Source organism: Odocoileus virginianus, chromosome X (assembly GCF_023699985.2).
Source record: "Odocoileus virginianus isolate 20LAN1187 ecotype Illinois chromosome X, Ovbor_1.2, whole genome shotgun sequence".
NCBI classification, from domain to species: domain Eukaryota; kingdom Metazoa; phylum Chordata; class Mammalia; order Artiodactyla; family Cervidae; genus Odocoileus; species Odocoileus virginianus.
Window position 1 is genome coordinate 15,687,933 of NC_069708.1, and position 19,025 is coordinate 15,706,957.

Below are 19,025 nucleotides of genomic sequence, written 5' to 3' on the forward strand. Positions count from 1 at the left end.
AACTCATTGTTGTTTAAAAGAGTCATGCCTAAAATATGTGTATTAAAAGTTTTAAAGAAAAAGAATGAGAAAATTTTACCAAAGTATTACTAGAGAAAAAGAATGGTTCAAATTTGGGAAAGTCAATTCAATAGGATATAACAATCAAAATTTGTATGTGTCTAATAATATAGCCCCCAAAATCTAATGCACACTAATAGACCAACAGGGAATAATAAATGAACCAAGAATAATTGTTGGAGATTTCAGCATACCTGTTTCATTGGACAGAGCCAGTAAACAAAATCAGTAAGGTTATAGGAGTTTTAAATAATATAATTTAAAAGTTTAACTTAATTGACATATGTAGTTATAGAGAAGCTACAAATAAATCCACAACCGATGTCAGACTTAATGTTGAATGCTTCACAGCTTTCCCCTTAAGATCACAAGTAACACAAGGATATACCTTCACACATTTCTATTCAAAATTGTGTTGGAGATTCTAGCCAGGACAATTAGACAAGAAAAAAATAAAAGTATCCAGATTGGGAAGGAAGAAGTTAAACAATCTGTATTCACAGATGAAATGATCTTGTATATAGAGAACCCTAGGAATTCACAGAAAACCTATTAGAATTAATAAACAAGTTCAGCAAGTTTACAGGATAAGTATCAAGTATAAAATCAATGGTGTTTGTACACATGCAATGAACAATCCAAAAAAGAAATAAAAGAAAATAATTCCATTTACAGCAGCATTAAAAAGAATAAGATATTTAGGAAGAAATTTAAGAAAAGAAACATAATTGCCAAAAATTTTTTAAACCTACAGAAATTAGCAAATGCCCCTGTTCATGGATTATTAGACTTAATATTGTTAAGATGACAATACCCCCCAAATTGACCTACTTATTCAATGTGCTTTCAAAATCCCAATGACCTTTTCTGCAGTAATAGACAAATTGATCCTAAAAGTATATGAAAATGCCAGGGACACCAAAACTCAAAACAACCTTGGAAAGAACAAAGTTGGAAAACTCAGACTTTGTGATTTTTAAACTTATTACAAAGCTACAGCATGAAGTCAGCACATTACTGTCAAAAATGGACTTGTAGATCAATGGTATCAAATCAAGCATTCAGAAACAAACTCACACAACTACAGCCAATGTCCTTTGACGCTGATGTCAAGAAAATTCAATGGGGAAAAAGTATTTCTTTCTATATATGCTGCTGGTACAATTGGGTATCTACATGCAAAAGATACCTTACCTACCTTACCCTATGTAGAGAAATAAACTCAAAATGTGTAAAGGTTTAATTGTAAGAACTCAAGCTATAAACTCTAGAAAAAAAATATAGGTATAAATTTACTTGGATTATGCAATGGTTTCTTATATATGACATCAAAAGTGCAAGCAACAACAATATTAAAAAATAGATAAATTGGACTATATTAAAATAAGTTTTGTGCTTTAATTCTACTAAGAAAGTGAAAAGACAGCTAAGAGAATAGAAGAAAGTAATTTTCAGTCACACATCTGGTAAATATTTGTATCCAGAATATATAAAGAACTCTTATAACTAAAAAAATTAAAAGACAAAGAATCCAATTTAAAAATTGGTAAAATATTTGAATTATATTTCTCCAAAAGAGATATATAGATGGCCAATAAGTACATGAAATGATGCCTAACATCATTAATCACTACAGAAATACAAATCAAAACAATAAAATATCACTTCATGCATAAATGCTCTCATCAAAAGGACAGTAACATGGGGGAATTGGTTCAAGATGGTGGAGTAGATGGAAGTGCACTCATCTCCTCCTGCAAGAGCACCAAAATTGCAACTAAAATCAGTATAAACTGTTGAACAACCATCAACAGAAGGACACTGTATCCAGCAAAAAAGATTGTGAAAACTGATAAACATCCTTTTCTACTGTGATTATGTAACTATTATTCCTTTTAATACCACTGTATCATGATTGATCAACAGAAAATGATAAAATCCTATATCCCTAAAACTACCATTTAACAGAAAAATCAAAACCACAGTGAGGTACCATTACACGCCAGTCAGGATGGCTGCTATCCAAAAGTTTACAAGCAATAAATGCTGGTGAGGGTGTGGAGAAAACGGAACCCTCTCACACTGTTGGTGGGAATGCAAACTAGTACAGCCACTATGGAGAACAGTGTGGAGATTTCTTAAGAAAACTGGAAATAGAACTGCCATATGACCCAGCAATCCCACTTCTGGGCATACACACCAAGGAAACCAGATCTGAAGAGACACGTGCACCCCAATGTTCATCACAGCAGTTTATAATAGCCAGGACATGGAAGCAACCTAGATGCCCATCAGCAGACGAATGGATAAGGAAGCTATGGTACATATGCACCATGGAATATTACTCAGCCATTAAAAAGAATTCATTTAAATCAGTTCTAATGAGATGGATGAAACTGGAGCCCATTATACAGAGTGAAGTAAGCCAGAAAGATAAACACCAATATAGTATACTAACATATATATATGGAATTTAGAAAGATGGTAAAGATAATCCTATATGCAAAACAGAAAAAGAGACACAGATGTACAGAACAGACTTTTGGACTCTGTGGGATAAGGCGAGGGTGGGATGTTTCAAGAGAACAGCATCGAAACATGTATATCATCAAGGGTGAAACAGATCACCAGCCCAGGTTGGATGCATGAGACAAGTGCTCGAGGCTGGTGCACTGGGAACACCCAGAGGGATCCAGTGGAGAGGGAGGTGGGAGGGGGGATCGGGATGGGGAATACATGTAAATCCATGGCTGATTCATGTCAATGTATGACAAAAACCACTACAATATTGTAAAGTAATTAGCCTCCAACTAATAAAAATAAATGGAGAAAAAAACTTGCAATCATTTTTAAAATCCAGATACACATTAGATTTATCTTGGACTTTTTTGAAAAATGCAAATGCCCAGGTATTGTTTTTCTCTCCAAAGCTACAGATGTGATTCTAATGAGCAGCTATGTTTAAAAACAACTGGACTGTATGGTGATCTTTTACTTTTATCTAGTTTGTTTCACTTTTTTAATTTCATATTCAGTGCTCCCATTTCATTTAGTATATGTTTTCCAATTTCACCATCTCCTTTTTTTGTTCTTTCTCAAGCCTTTATCAAGTGTAGTAGAAAAGCTTTTGTGTACATATATAGTATGCATAATATGTATTTTAGAAAACTTATGAATTTTTGCTTAGCTAAAAAGTTTATGGCATTTTGGTTCCACTTGTTTGAGTATGAATAGAATTATAGATTTCTAATTTATATTCACTCAAAACTTTGATATAGTTTCATTTATTCTGTCATCTAGTATTACTGCTAAAATTCTAGAAAGCTCATTATTTTAGTGATTAAAAAAATTCAATGAGGCTTGAAACTTCTAATTCAATTTTGAGAATATAAAGAAATACTATGTTGTAAAAAATTAAAAAGTAATTAACATGTGATACAGTATCAAACAGATTTTGTTCAAATTTCACAAAACTTTATGCTAGTGTCCATTATTTGTTTTCTTATATTATTCAAGATTCCACATTGTATTTAGTTCTACTGAGCAGCTTCAGCTGCATGCAACATATTCTGATAAATTCTCTTTTTATTTTTAGTCTATTATAAATATTTTCTCATTTTCCTTGGTATGGCTTCTTAGATAAACCCATCATTTAAAAGTGGACATTTAATTTCCAAATACTTGGAGCTTTTAAAATACCTTTGAAATTAACTTCTCATTTTGATATTAATTTCTCATTTAAATGTTTCTTCTTTGCAATCACCCTCTGTGTTTTTTTCAGTCTTTTAACTTTATTAAGGCTTTCAATGGCGAAGTCAAAGATCTGTCTTGGTAACTATCACATTGCACTTGAAGATATGTGGCCTATGTTCAAAAATTTTTTAATATTGATTTCTGACAGAATTCCACAATGATAAGAGAACAGACTCTATGTGATTTCAATCCCTTTAGATGATGACACTTTTGCACCTTATTTTATGATTTTTTAAATTTATTTACTTTAATTGGAAGATAATTTCTTTAAAAAAAAGGAAGTAATTAGCCTCCAACTAATAAAAATTAAAAAAAAATAAAATAAAATAAAATAAAAAAAAAAGGGAAGATAATTCCTTTACAATATTGCAATGGTTTTTGCCATACACAATACGAATCAGCCACAGCTATACATGTGTCCCTTCCATCCTGAACCCCCCTCCCCTGTCCCTGCCCACCCCATTCCTTCTGGTTGTCACAGAGCACTGACTTTGGGTGCCCTGCTTCATACATCTTTGTTTTAAGTCCCTGTATACGTACCAGTGTCCCTGGTTTATAGTCTATGGGAGCTTGAATAGAATTTGTATCCCGCCATTGTGGGAACATTGCATAAATCTTAATTATGTAAAATTGGTTCATAGTGATTTTCAGGTCTACTATATCTTCTTACTTTTCTGTCTCTTCATTCTGTTAACTTTTGAGAGTTTGATTTTGAAACTCCAACTAAAAATCTTAATTTATCTACTTAAAAAATAGTGGTAATATACAGTGGAACTATATATAACCTTGCTCTGTATTTTCCAAGTCTCCTATAAATGTGTTATCATACTTTCCTAATTTAAAAAAGAAAAAAAAAATGACAGTAACGTGCATTCACGAGGATATTGAAAAGTTGGAACCCATCATCATTGCTGCTGCGAATGTAAAACGGTACAGCTGCTTTGAAACTGACAACAAATGTTCATACAAAAATTTGGATATAAGTCTTCATGGAAACACTATTCATAATAGCCAAAATAGCCAAAATTTATCAATTTATAAATGGATAAACAAAATGTGGTATATACATACAATGATAGTATACAGCTATAAAAAGGAATGAAGTACTGATGCATGCTAAAACATAGATGAGCTTTGGAAACTTTATTGTAAGTGAAAGAAGTCAGACAAACACTATATGTTGTATAATCCCATATTTATGGAATGTACAGAATAGGTAAATGCACAGAGACAGAAAGTAGACTAAAGTTTTCCAGAGGCTCAATGGAAGGAGAAATGAGGTATAACTGCTAATGAGATTAGGGTTTCTTTTTTGTGGTGCTGAAAATATTTTTGAATTAGATGATGGTGATGGTTGTTCAATTTTAGAAATATACAGGAAACTACTGAATTCTATCCTTTAAAAGGGGAGATTTATGGTATGTGAATTACATTTCAATTTTTTTTTAAAAAAGCATAGCTCCATTTCTCACAAATAAACGTATAATTTAAAGCTTCCAATAACCCAGATGGCCTGTCCAGTAAATTATCTTTAATACTTAAGGGAAAAATAATAGTAATTTCAAGAAATGAGAAAAATCCTCTTCCAGAAACTAGAAAAAGGAGACACCTCTAAGTGGTTTTGTGGAGTCAGGATGATCTTCATACCAAAACCTGTAGGTACATTATTTAAAAGTTTAGTTGCAGTTGAAGGTTAAACTCTGCTATAGGACTTCCCTGATAGCTCAGTTGGTAAAGAATCCACCTGCAATGCAGGAGACTCCAGTTCGATTCCTGGGTCGGGAAGATCCCCTAGAGAAGAGATAGTCTACCCACTCCAGTATTCTTGGACTTCCCTTGTGGTTCAGCTGGTAAAGAATCTGCCCACAATGTGGGAGACCTGGGTTCAATCCCTGGGTTGGGAAGATCCCTTGGAGAAGGGAACAGCTACTCACTCCAGTATTCTGGCCTGGAGAATTCCACAGATTTTATGGTCCATGGGGTCTCAAAGAGTTGGACATGACTGAGTGACTTTCACTTTCTTTCTTTTTTTTTTTTTAGAGGTCTTTACATTTGAAATTTTTATTTTTTATTTAAATTATTTATTTATTTAACTTTACAACATTGTATTGGTTTTGCCATACATTGACTTGAATCTGCCATGGGTGTACATGTGTTCCCTAACCTGAACCCCCCTCCCACCTCCCTTCCCATCCTATCCCTCTGGGTAATCCCAGTGCACCAGCCCCGAGCATCTATCATGCATTGAACCTGGACTGGTGATTCGTTTCACATATGATAATTTACATGTTTCAGTGCCATTCTCCCATACTATCCCACCCTCGCCCTCTCCCACAGAGTCCAAAAGACTGTTCAATACATCTGTGTCTCCCTTGCTGTCTTGCATACAGGGTTATCATTACCATCTTTTTAAATTCCATATATATGCATTAGTATATTGTATTGGCGTTTTTCTTTCTGGCTTACTTCTCTCTGTATAATGGGCTCCAGTTTCATCCACCTCATTAGAACTGATTCAAATGAATTCTTTTTAATGTCTGAGTAATGTTCCATTGTGTACCACAGCTTCCTTATCCATTCGTCTGCTGATGGGCATCTAGGTTGCTTCCATGTCCTGGCTATAAAAAACAGTGCTGCGATGAACATTGGGGCACACGTGTCTCTTTCAGATCTGGTTTCTTCGGTGTGTATGCCCAGCAGCGGGATTGCTGGGTCATATGGCAGTTCTATTTCCAGTTTTTTAAGGAATCTCCACATTGTTCTCCATAGTGGCTGTACTAGTTTGCATTCCCACCAACAGTGTAAGAGGGTTCCCTTTTCTCCACACCCTCTCCAGCATTTATTGCTTGTAAACTTTTGGATAGCAGCCATCCTGACTGGCGTGTAATGGTACCTCATTGTGGTTTTGATTGTGACTTTCACTTTCAAGCTCTATTATGAAAATTTTAAAAATAACTTTTAAATATTTTCAAGTAATATCTATCAACATATAGAAAAGATAAAATGTCACAAATAAGTTCATTTAGAATGTACAGTTTTTTTAATATTCAAAAATGAATGCAATTTATCACATAATAGGAAATAAAGAGAAAAAACTATGACTGTCTCAACTGATACAAAAAATATTTGATAAAATATTCAAAGAAACAGATAGGAGCTTTTAAAATCTCTTATAGAGTTATCACACAATGACAAACTAAAAAAAAGTTGTTCAGCAAACATCATAATTAATGATGAATTATTGAATGGTTTCCTACTGAGATTGGGAATGAGGTAAGCTTACCCACTAAGATCAATTCTCACATGTATCGGAGATTTGGAAACTGTCATTAGTGAAATAAGGCAAATTTTAAAAAGGAAAGAAAGGTAGCAGGGTTATAAAGGAAGAAATAAAAATTGTCATTTTTCACAGATAACATGATTATCTCATCATAGTTGTCTCATCATCATTAGGGAAAGAATGATTTGAATCAGTTGTGCACTTATATGGTCAACAACTCTGGTCCCCTACCTCATAGTATAGGTAAAATTCAAGTACATATAGATCTGACATTGAAATGTGAAAGGTTAAAAAAAAAAAAGAGGAAGACATGTAAGTATGTTCAATTCCTTTGATGTAGGAAAGTATTTTTAAAGAAGCTACTAAAAAGCTCAAGTGATAAAAGATTAATAAATTAGACTTTATTAAAGTTTAGAACTTCTGTTCAACAAAAGATACCACTAAGAGATGGAAAATTAAGCTACAGGAGATTCACCTAAACAAAGATCTCTTTTCAGTTCAGTTCAGTTCAGTCGCTCAGTCATGTCCGACTCTTTGTGACCCCATGGACTGCAGCACTCCAGGCCTCCCTGTCCATTACCAACTCCTGGAGTTTACTCAAACTTATGTCCATTGAGTCAGTGATGCCATCCAACCATCTCATCCTCTGTCGTCCCCTTCTCCTCCTGCCTTCATTCTTTCCCAGCATAGGGTTTTTTCCAGTGAGTCAGTTCTTCACATTAGGTGGCCAAAGTATTGGAGTTTCAGCTTCAGCATCAGCTCTTCCAATGAATATTCAGGACTGATTTCCTTTAGGATGGACTGGTTGGATCTTCTTGCAGTCCAAGGGACTCTCAAGAGTCTTTTCCAACACCACAGCTCAAAAGCATCAATTCTTCAGCGTTCAGCTTTCTTTAGAGTCCAACTCTCACATCCATACATGACTACATAAACAAAAAAAAATAGCTTTGACTAGACAGACCTTTGCTGGAAAAGGTCTTTCCAGATAGCTCAGTTGGTAAAGAATCTGCCTGCAAAGATCTCTTATGGAGAATTAATAAAGAACTTCACAAATTAATAAGAAAAAGTATATGATACAGTTAAAAATAAACCAGCAAAAAGATTGCAAAGGCATTTCACAAAAGAATGGTATTCCAAAAGCCAATGTCCAATCTCATGGCATGTGACAGAAATACACAGTAAAATCACAATTCATAACTGCTACATAATCACTAGAATAGCTAACTTAATAGACTGATAATACCAAGTTTTGGCAAGGTTATGTAGAGACTGAAACTCACAAAGTTCTAGTGGAGTATGAACTGGAAAAACTTCTTTGAAAAACTGTTTGATCAAATCTAATAAAGCTTAACACTTGCACACTCAGTAATTGAACTCCTAAGTGTATACCCAATAGAAATGTATACTTAAGTATATTAAAAGTCATATACAAAAGGCTTCAGAGCAGCATTATTTATAATAGCTAAAAATTGAAAATGACTCACTTATTCCATAACATGTAGACTGGGTAAATAAATTGTGATATAGGAACAAAACAGAATGAACCACTACTGCACAGAGCAACATGAATGAATCTTACAAACAATAATGAGCCAAAGGATGCCAACACAGAAAAATATGTACCATATCACTCCAGGCATATGATGGAGCTGGTTTATATCAGCTTGTGAAAGCTGATTGTGTGTTTTTTTTTTCAATTCTATGTTCAGTGATATCTTCTTGGTAGCTTAAAATCAGCCATGTTGGGAGTACTTATACTACAGAAATTGTCAAATATTACAAAGCACATCTTCTCTTTCCCCCATTCAAGAGTTAATTGTTAAATATTTTACCACCACACCAATGCAGGTATACACAAAAGAAGGTGTAACTATTCTACAGTGAGATAGTTAAGAAGAATGTTCACTTGGGAGATGGTTAATAACTGAGAGAGTATTAAAAAGGTTTCTGGAGTGTTGGTAAGATTTTATTTTAAGTTGATCTGATCATTGGTTATGTAGATGTATTCACTTCATCAGTCTATTAGGCACTCCAAATGGGTGTGTTTCACCATATGTATATTATTAAAATATTTCAAAAGTAAACATATTACAATTTCCTATTGCAAATGTTCTTATATTTCAAGTTTCTTTTAATGCTTTCACTATCTTTCAGTACCTCTTGGTTTAAAACCATTAGAACTTTTTACTTCACATCCTCCCTTTCCTCCTTACCCACAACACTAACAATCTTTAGCTAAATGCTGTCACTGCCATCGCTGAATTTCCTTTTCAAGTTTCTTATCATTCCCTTTTTACACTCTTAAAACACTGGTACCGGTCTGCATGACTTTGTGCATAAGCTATGACAATCATTTTTAAAACCATCTCTTTGTCCCCCCTCTTGGCCCTTATCCTACACACTGTTATCAGATATGTTTCTCTACCTACCAAAATAATGTCAATATAAAAAGATAGGACTCACCTTGATGGTCCAGTGGTTAAGATTCATTCCCGGACAGGGAACTGAGATTCTGCATGCCATATGGCATGACCACAAAAATCAAACAAAATATATATTAGTAAAAAGGTGACTAGGTAAATATCAGGTATTTTGCATGATTTATCTCTCAATATTATGGTTTATCTCTCAATATTGGTTACCCAACCAACATTCCAGCCAAATTAAAATTATTGAATATATCCTTTGGTTTTTCTTCATATCTTGAAAATTGTTTTTCTCCCATGTAGCACAACTTTCTCCCATCTCTGCTATAAAAATGTTGGCTAACCCTCAAAGCAAACCTAATTTCTCTGTCCCCTCCAAGAGCACCTAGTAAGTGCTCAATAAATACTGAGTTGAATATCTCACAAATAATAATCCACTAATCCACAGGACCCTACCCTTTCCTCCTGGAAAGAAAAATCATTTACAGAATATGGAGATCTGGAAAGCTCCCTTGAGTTTTAAGGCTCAAGTCATATTTGACAGATTTGGTAAGGCGGGTGATGGAGGATAAGTTTGTGTCATTAGAGAGAGTGAAGTACTCATTATATTTCATAATATATAGAGCAACTCAGAACCACAGCCAGATGGCATAATGTTTTTCCATCTGGATGAAGACTAGAGGAAGAAGCTAGCAAACTTATGAAGTTAGAAAAGATCCAGGAGGGACTTAAGTGATACACACACTATTCATTCCCAAATATGTGAATCTCAAACAATCATATCCCTTAAAAAATGAGAAAGCCATTGTCAGAGAATATTTACCAGAGAATACCTGCAAAGTAAGTACAGACACAACAGATTTAACAAAGTTCTGACCCACTCACATAACTCAAAGGCACGAGATAACAGTATTTAACTTGGAATAATGTTCAAAGACACTTTTGATTTTGTTTAGCACAAATCATTGCTCATCTCCAAGGAGAGAAGCACAGATGTCCAGTCATTAGCATAATAGAAGAATTGCTTCAAAATTCATATAATACTGGTGATTCTTTGAATTCTATTCAGTCTAACATATTTCAAGTTGGAGTGGGGCCAGGAGATTCTTTGCAGGCATTATATATTTATTTACTTTTGTTTTACTTTTCAAAATAAAAATATGTCAAATCTACAAAAGAGTCAAAAGGTTAATACAATTAATGCTTGCATGTATTTCACCCAGATTAACAGATTATTAATATTTTACCACCTTCTGCCATTAACATTCAACTTGGCAGGTGGAAAACTACAACAAAACACACATTTTAAAATAATTTTAATTATGTGATCAATGACACGACAATGTCAACTAGCCTGGAATTTTCTGAAGACACACAATTATCAGTGATCCATGGCAGGGAATGGCTTTGAGTTTACACATCTTTGAAACTATTCTATAAACTGTCAGTTTTAAAAATATAATTTAGGACATGTGTGATTTCTTCCTCCAGCTCAGTACAGATTCATACACAATTAATGATGCAGCACAGTGGGAAACAAACAAAATGAACAACAACACACAAAAACCGCACCACAGCTATTTATTTATACCCCAGATTGTCACACGAAGGATTTAATGTTGCTTTCAGAAAGACATGCGGCACAAAAGGATACAAATGAAAGCTAGAGGGTCTTGGTATGATGGGAAAAAAACATCAGACAGAGGTATGACTGGATTTGCAAAGCATAGCATCCTATATAGTTACAACAGTTTAGCTGTTTTCTTTTAGTTGCCAAACAAAAAGTATACATGATAATGAACATGACTCACAGAGTCCATAAGATAGAAAAAGCTCCATTTTTTTCCTAGGCAACTTCTTTGTTTGTAATGTATGAAACATAGAGCAGTTTCTTCTGTAGGTTCTGATGGAGAGGTTACTGTAGCCCATTGTCAGTCAGTTCAGTTCAGTCGCTCAGTCGTGTCCGACTCTTTGCAACACCATGAATCGCAGCATGCCAGGCCTCCCTGTCCATCACAAACCCCCGGAGTCTACTCAAACTCATGCCCATCGAGTCGGTGATGCCATCCAGCCATCTCATCCTCTGTCGTCCCCTTCTCCTCCTGCCCCCAATCCCTCCCAGCATCAAGGTCTTTTCCAATGAGTCAACTCTTCACATGAGGTGGCCAAAGTATCAGAGTTTCAGCTTCAGCATCATTGTAGGAAACAGTGAATGAAATATCCAGGCCAGGCTTTTATGGTAAGATATGGCAATGAGTTTATTTGCTTTCTGCCAGTTCCCTCAGGCTCAGTAAATGACTTGATGTTCAACTATCATTCAATAAAAGCAATTCCTTTACTGAATGGTTATTAGGCACTAAATAAAGCAATCCAAACCTCTAGATCTGATCACCTTACAGCCATACTCTAAGGTAACATTTAGAACATTAGACCAGAGTTACATGAATGGATTGGGTTGGGGAAAGATGGTAGCAAGAGATGGGCAGTTCATGAGCGATCTGCAAAGATGTTCTTGGCAAAAACATTGATTTTAATGTCAAATTATACATTGAAACATTCTGACTCTCCAAGGTGGTAGAGTACAAGAAATGCTACCTTACTCAGTCAGCTAATGTATCATCTCTACTCTTCATAACAAAATGTCAAGTAGAATACTTGATAGGGATTTAGGAAAGCATAACTTGCAATTACAATGATTGCATCTATATTTGTTTACTATGGGCCAAGCTAAAGTTGGAAATTTTCTAAAGGAAAATCTCTTGTTTTGACCTTCAGCAATGAATCTGATGGGACAGAGACCTGGTTCAAAGCTTCTTGACAATGAACGCCTTGTTTCTGTTGTCTTTTTTAATATTCCACATATCTGGGAGCGCCTTAAGAGGAGAAAGTGTCTTTAATGTTATGGCTTGGTATGGTTCTTAGCTTATTGAAACCACTCTCACATGACCTTGCGCAAATTGTGACTCAACCAACGTGCTTCACAATATGCACCACACGTGGGCGTGCTGTTCATACTCCTTTGCCAACTAACACAGATAGTGTTAGTTGCTAAGTTGTGTCCAACTCTTTGAGATCCCATGGACTGTAGCCTGCCAGGCTCCTTTCTCCATGCAATTCTCCAGGCAAGAACACTAGAGTGGGTAGCCATCCCTTTCTCCAGGGTATCTTCCTGACACAGGGATCGAACTACGGTCTTCCCACTTTGCAGGCAGATGTTTACCCTCTGAGCAACCAGGGAAGCCCAACCCAGGAAGCTAACCCAGAAAGCTGTCAGTTTTGTGTGCTCCTCTGGAACAAGAAAAGGCTCTGCAGCAGGTCCAGGTTGTAGTAGTAGCTTCTCTGTTACTGGAACCTTATGAACAGCATACTCAAGTTTATTTGAAAATGTCTGTGAGCAAACAGGGATCATATAGGGAGCCTCTGAAAATCTCCCTTAGTATTATTGTGAGACTTACAGGAATTAATACTTCTAAAGTGCTTAGAGTAAGAACTGGAATTAAGCACTGGGTTAATAATAAGTATTCAGTTCAGTTCAGTTCAGTTCAGTCACTCAGTCATGTCCAACTCTTTGCAACCCCATGAATCGCAGCACGCCAGGCCTCCCTGTCCATCACAAACCCCCCGGAGTTCACCCAAACTCATGCGCATTGAGTCAGTGATGCCATCGAGCCATCTCATCCTCTGTGGTCCCCTTCTCCTCCTGCCCTCAATCACTCCCAGCATCAGTGTCCTTTCCAATGAGTCAACTCTTCGCATGAGATGGCCAAAGTATCTGAGCTTCAGCTTCAGCATCAGTCCTTCCAATGAACACCCAGGACTTATCTCCTTTAGGGTGGACAGGTTGGATCTCCTTGCAGTCCAAGAGACTCTCAAGAATCTTCTCCAACACCACAGTTCAAAAGCATCAATTTTTCAGTGCTCAGCTTTCTTCACAGTTCAACTCTCACATCCATATATGACCACTGGAAAAAACAGACCCTTGACCAGATGGACTTTGTTGGCAAAGAAATGTCTCTGCTTTTTAATATGCTATCTAGGTTGGTCATTCTTTCCTTCCAAGGAGTAAGCATCTTTTAATTTCATAGCTGCAATCACCATCTGCACCATTTTGGAGCCCAAAAAAATAAAGTCTGACAGTTTCCACTGTCTCCCCATCGTCCCATGAGGTGATGGTACCAGATGCCATGATCTTAGTTTTCTGAATGTTGAGCTTTAAGCCAACTTTTTCACTCTACTCTTTCACTTTCATCAAGAGGCTTTTTAGTTCCTCTTCACTTTCTGCCATAAGAGTGGTGTCATCTGCATATCTGAGGTTATTGATATTTCTGCCGGAAATCTTAATTACAACTTGTGCTTCTTCCAGTCGAGCATTCCTCATGATGTAGTCTAAATAGCAGTTAAATAAGCAGGGTGACAATATACAGCCTTGATGTACTCCTTTTCCTATTTGGAACCAGTCTGTTGTTCCATGTCCAGTTCTAACTGTTGCTTCCTGACCTGCATACAGGTTTCTCAAGAGGCAGATCAGGTGGTCTGGTATTCCCATCTCCTACAGAATTTTCTACAGTTTATTGTGATCCACACAGTTGAAGGCTTCAGTGTAGTCAATAAAGCAGAAATAGATGTTTTTCTGGAACTCTCTTGCTTTTTCGATAATCCAGCGGATATTGGCAATTTGATCTCTGGTTCCTCTGCCTTATCTAAAACCAGCTTGAACAGCTGGAAGTTCTTGGTTCACGTATTGCTGAAGCCTGGCTTGGACAATTTTGAGCATTACTTTACTAGTTTGTGAGATGAGTGCAATTGTGCAGTAGTTTGAGCATTCTTTGGGATTGCCTTTCTTAGGGATTGGAATGAAAACTGACCTTTTCCAGTTCTGTGGCCTCTACTGAGATTTCCAAATTTGCTGGCATATTGAGTGCAGCACTTTCACAGCATCATCATTCAGGATTTGAAATAGCTCAACTGGAATTCCATTACATCCACTAGCTTTGTTCGTAGTGATGATTTCTAAGGCCCACTTGACTTCACATTCCAGGATGTCTGGCTCTAGGTGAGTGATCACACCATCGTGATTATCTGGCTCATGAAGATCTTTTCTGTACAGTTCTTCTGTGTATTCTTGCCACCTCTTCTTAATATCTTCTGCTTCCGTTAAGTCCATACTATTTCTGTCCTTTATTGAGCCCATTTTTGCATGAAATGTTCCCTTGGTATCTCTAATTTTCTTGAGAAGATCTCTAGTCTTTCCCATTCTGTTGTTTTCCTCTATTTCTTTGCACTGATCGCTGAGGAAGGCTTTCTTATCTCTCCTGGCTATTCTTTGGAACTCTGCATTCAAATGGGAATATCTTTCCTTTTCTCCTTTGCTTTTGGCTTCTCTTCGTTTCACAGCTATTTGTAAGGCCTCCTCAGACAACCATTTTGCCTTTTTGCATTTCTTTTCCGTGGGTATGGTATTGATTCCTGTCTCCTGTACAATGTCACGAACCTCCATCCATATTTCATCAGGCTCTCTGTCTATCAGTTCTAGCCCCTTAAATCTATTTCTCACTTCCACTGTATATTCATAAGGGGTTTGATTTAGGTCATACCTGAATGGTCTAGTGGTTATCCCTACTCTCTTCAGTTTAAGTCTGAATTTGGCAATAAGGAGTTCATGATCTGAGCCACAGTCAGCTCCAGGTGTTGTTTTTGCTGACTGTGTAGAGCTTCTCCATCTTTGGCTGCAAAGAATATAATCAATCTGCTTTCGGTGTTGACCATCTGGTGATGTCCATGTGTAGAGTCTTCTCTTGTGTTGTTGGATGAGGGTGTTTGCTATGACCAGTGCGTTCTCTTGGCAAAACTCTATTAGCCTTTGCCCTGCTTCATTCTGTACTCCAAGGCCAAATTTGCCTATTACTCCAGGTGTTTCTCTACTTCCTACTTTTGCATTCCAGTCCCCTATAATGAAAAGGACATCTTTTTGAGGTGTTATTTCTAAAAGGTCTTGTAGGTTTTTATAGAACCATTCAAATTCAGTTTCTTCAGCATTACTGGTTGTGGCATAGGCTTGGATTACCATGATATTGAGTGGTTTGCCTTGGAAATGAACAGAGACCATTCTGTCGCTTTTGAGATTGCATCCAAGTACTGCATTTCAGACTCTTTTGTTGACTATGATGGCTACTCCATTTCTTCTAAGGGATTCCTGCCCACAGTAGCAGATATAATGGTCATCTGAGTTAAATTCACCCATTCCAGTCCATTTTAGTTTGCTGATTCCTAGAATGTAGCTTTTATTTATTATTCTTGAAGATATTCTTTAAAGTCTGGTTGCGTGAATGCATGTATCAGTGAATAAGACCAAGAAAAAACTCAGGGAATTAATACATTTAAAGTGCCTAGAGGACTTTCCTGGTGGTGCAGTAGATAAAAATCCACCTTCCAACACAGGGGACATGAGTCCAATCCCTGACCCGGGTAGATCCCACATGCTTTGGGGTAACTAAGCCTGTGTGCCACAATTACTGAGCCTGGCCACCTAGAGCCTGTGTCCACAACAAGAGAAGTCACTGCAATGAGAAGCCAGTGCACCACAATGAAGAGGAGCGCCTGTTCTCTGCAACTAGAGAAAGCCTGTGCACAGCAGTGAAGACCCAGTGCAACTAAAAATAAATAAATAAAAGCAAAATAAAGTGCTTAGAATAAGAACTGGAACTAAGCACCCAATCAATAAATATTAGCTTTTATTTATTATTCATGAAAATACTCTTTAAAGTCAGGTTGAGTAAATGGATGTATCAGTGAATAAGTGCAGGAGAAAAATTAGAAGACAAAGGAAAATGGTCTAACTCTCAGGTGAGATCTAGTAACTATACCAACTAAATTCACAGGGCTACAGTATAAACTTATGAGTTTTAATTATATAGTTTGGTTACATACTAGTGATTCCTACACTAGCAATACTATAAATGATTAGATAGGTCACTATTGGTTTTAAAATACTAGGAAATAAGAAAAACTATATTTGGCAATGCTTTCTTATTATTCGAAGGTTCTGCTTACTTTGTGGAAAGAACTATCTCTACCCCACCAGAAAATTTCTTGACAGCAAACAACAGCAGAAGCTTGTTAGAGTGCAAAGACCAGAGATTTCTTTTAGAGCAGCAGTCTTCAAACGAGGGTGGTCACGCTCAAGGGGGATGCAGGACAATCCAGTTTGGGATCCTGAATTGGATCCTGGAAGAGGAGTAGAATTTTAGTGGGAAATGGGAAGGAAGAAATATTAGAATTTCAAGATATTACTATGTATGGATTAAAAAAAGAAAGAAAGAGAGCTCTCCACTACTTACTTTTTAAAAAAATTCTTTATTTTAATTGGAGGCTAATTACTTTACAATATTGTAGTGAGTTTTGCCATACATTGACATGAATCAGCCATGGGTGTACATGTGTTCCCCATCCTGAATCCCCCCTCCCACCTCCCTCCCCATCCCATCCCTCAGGGTCATCCCAGTGCACCTGCCCTGAGTACCCTGTCTCGTGCATCGAACCTGGACTGGCAATCTGTTTCATACATGACAACATACATGCCTCAATGCTACTCTCTCAAACCATCCCACCCTCGACTTCTCCCACAGAGTCCAAAAGACTGCTCTATACATCTGTGTCTCTTTTGGGGTCTAGCATATAGGGTAATCATCATCATCTTTCTAAATTCCATATAGACGAGTTTGTATACTGTATTGGTGTTTTTCTTTCTGATTTATTTCACTCTGTATAATAGGCTTCAGTTTCATCCACCTCATTAGAACTGATTCAAATGCATTCTTTTTAATGGCTGAGTAATATTCCATTGTGTATATGTACCACAGCTTTCTTATCCATTTGTCTACTGATGGACATCTAGGTTGCTTCCATGTCCTAGCTATTGTAAACAGTGCTGTGATGAACATTGGGGTACACGTGTCTCTTTCAATTCTGGTTTCCTCAGTGTGTATGCCCAGCAGTGGGATTGCTGGGTTGTATGGCAGTTCTATTTCCAGTTTTTTAGGAAGTCTCCACACTCTTCTCCATAGTGGCTGTACTAGTTTGCATTCCCACCAACAGTGTAAGAGGGTTCCCTTTTCTCCACACCCTCTCCAGCATTTATTCTTTGTAGCCTTTTGGATAGCAGCCATTCTGACCAGCATGAGATGGTACCTCACTGTGGTTTTGATTTGCATTTCTCTGATAATGAGTGATGTTGAGCATCTTTTCATGTGTTTGTTAGCTATTTGTATGTCTTCTTTAGAGAAATGTCTCTTTATTTCTTTGGCCCATTTTTTGACTAAGTCGTTTATTTTTCTGGAATTGAGCTGCATGAGCTGATTGTATATTTTTGAGATTGATTCATTGTCAGTTACTTTGTTTGTTATTATTTTCTCCCATTCTGAAGGCTGTCTTTTCACCTTGCTTATAGTTTCCTTCATTGTGCAAAAGCTTTTAAATTTAATTAGATACCATTTGTTTATTTTTGCTTTTATTTCTATTACTCTGGGAGGTGGGCCATAGAGAACCCAGCTGTGATTTATGTCAGAGAGTGATTTGCCTATGTTTTCCTCTACGAGTTTTATAGTTTCTGGTCTTACATTTAGATCTTTAATCCATTTTGAGTTTATTTTTGTGTATGGTGTTAGAAAGTGTTCTAGTTTCATTCTTTTACAGGTGGTTGACCAGTGTTTCCAGTACCACTTGTAAAGAGATTGTCTTTTCCCCATTGTATATTCTTGCCTCCTTTGTCAAAGACCATAGGTGGGTGGATTTATCTCTGGGCTTTCTATTTTGTTCCACTGATCTATATTTCTGTCTTTGTGCCAGTACCATACTGTCTTGATGATTGCAGCTGTGTAATACAGTCTGAAGTCAGGCAGATTGATTCCTCCAGTTCCATTCTTCTTTCTCAAGATTGCTTTGGCTATTCGAGGTTTTTTGTAATTCCATACAAATTGTGAAATTATTTGTTCTAGTTCTGTGAAAAATACCATTGGTAGCTTGATAGGGATTGCATTGAATCTATAGATTGCGTTGGGTAGTATACTCATTTTCACTATATTGATTCTTCCAATTCATGAACATGATATGTTTCTCCATCTATTTTTGTCCTCTTTGATTTCTTTCAGCAGTGTTTTATAGTTTTCTATATATAGGTCTTTTGTTTCTTTAGTAGTGTAATTTCTAAGTATTTTATTGTTATCATTGAATGGTGAATGGAATTGTTTCCTTAATTTCTCTTTCTGTTTTCTCGTTGTTAGTGTATAGGAATGCAAGGGATTTCTGTGTGTTAATTTTACATCCTGAAGCTTTACTCTATTCATTGATTAGCTCTAGTAATTTTCTGGTGGAGTCTTTAGGGTTTTCTATGTAGAGGATCACGTCAGCTGCAAAAAGAGAGAGTTTTACTTCTTCTTTTCCTATCTGGATTCCTTTTATTTCTTCCTCTTCTCTGATTGCTGTGGCTAAAATTTTCAAAACTGTGTTGA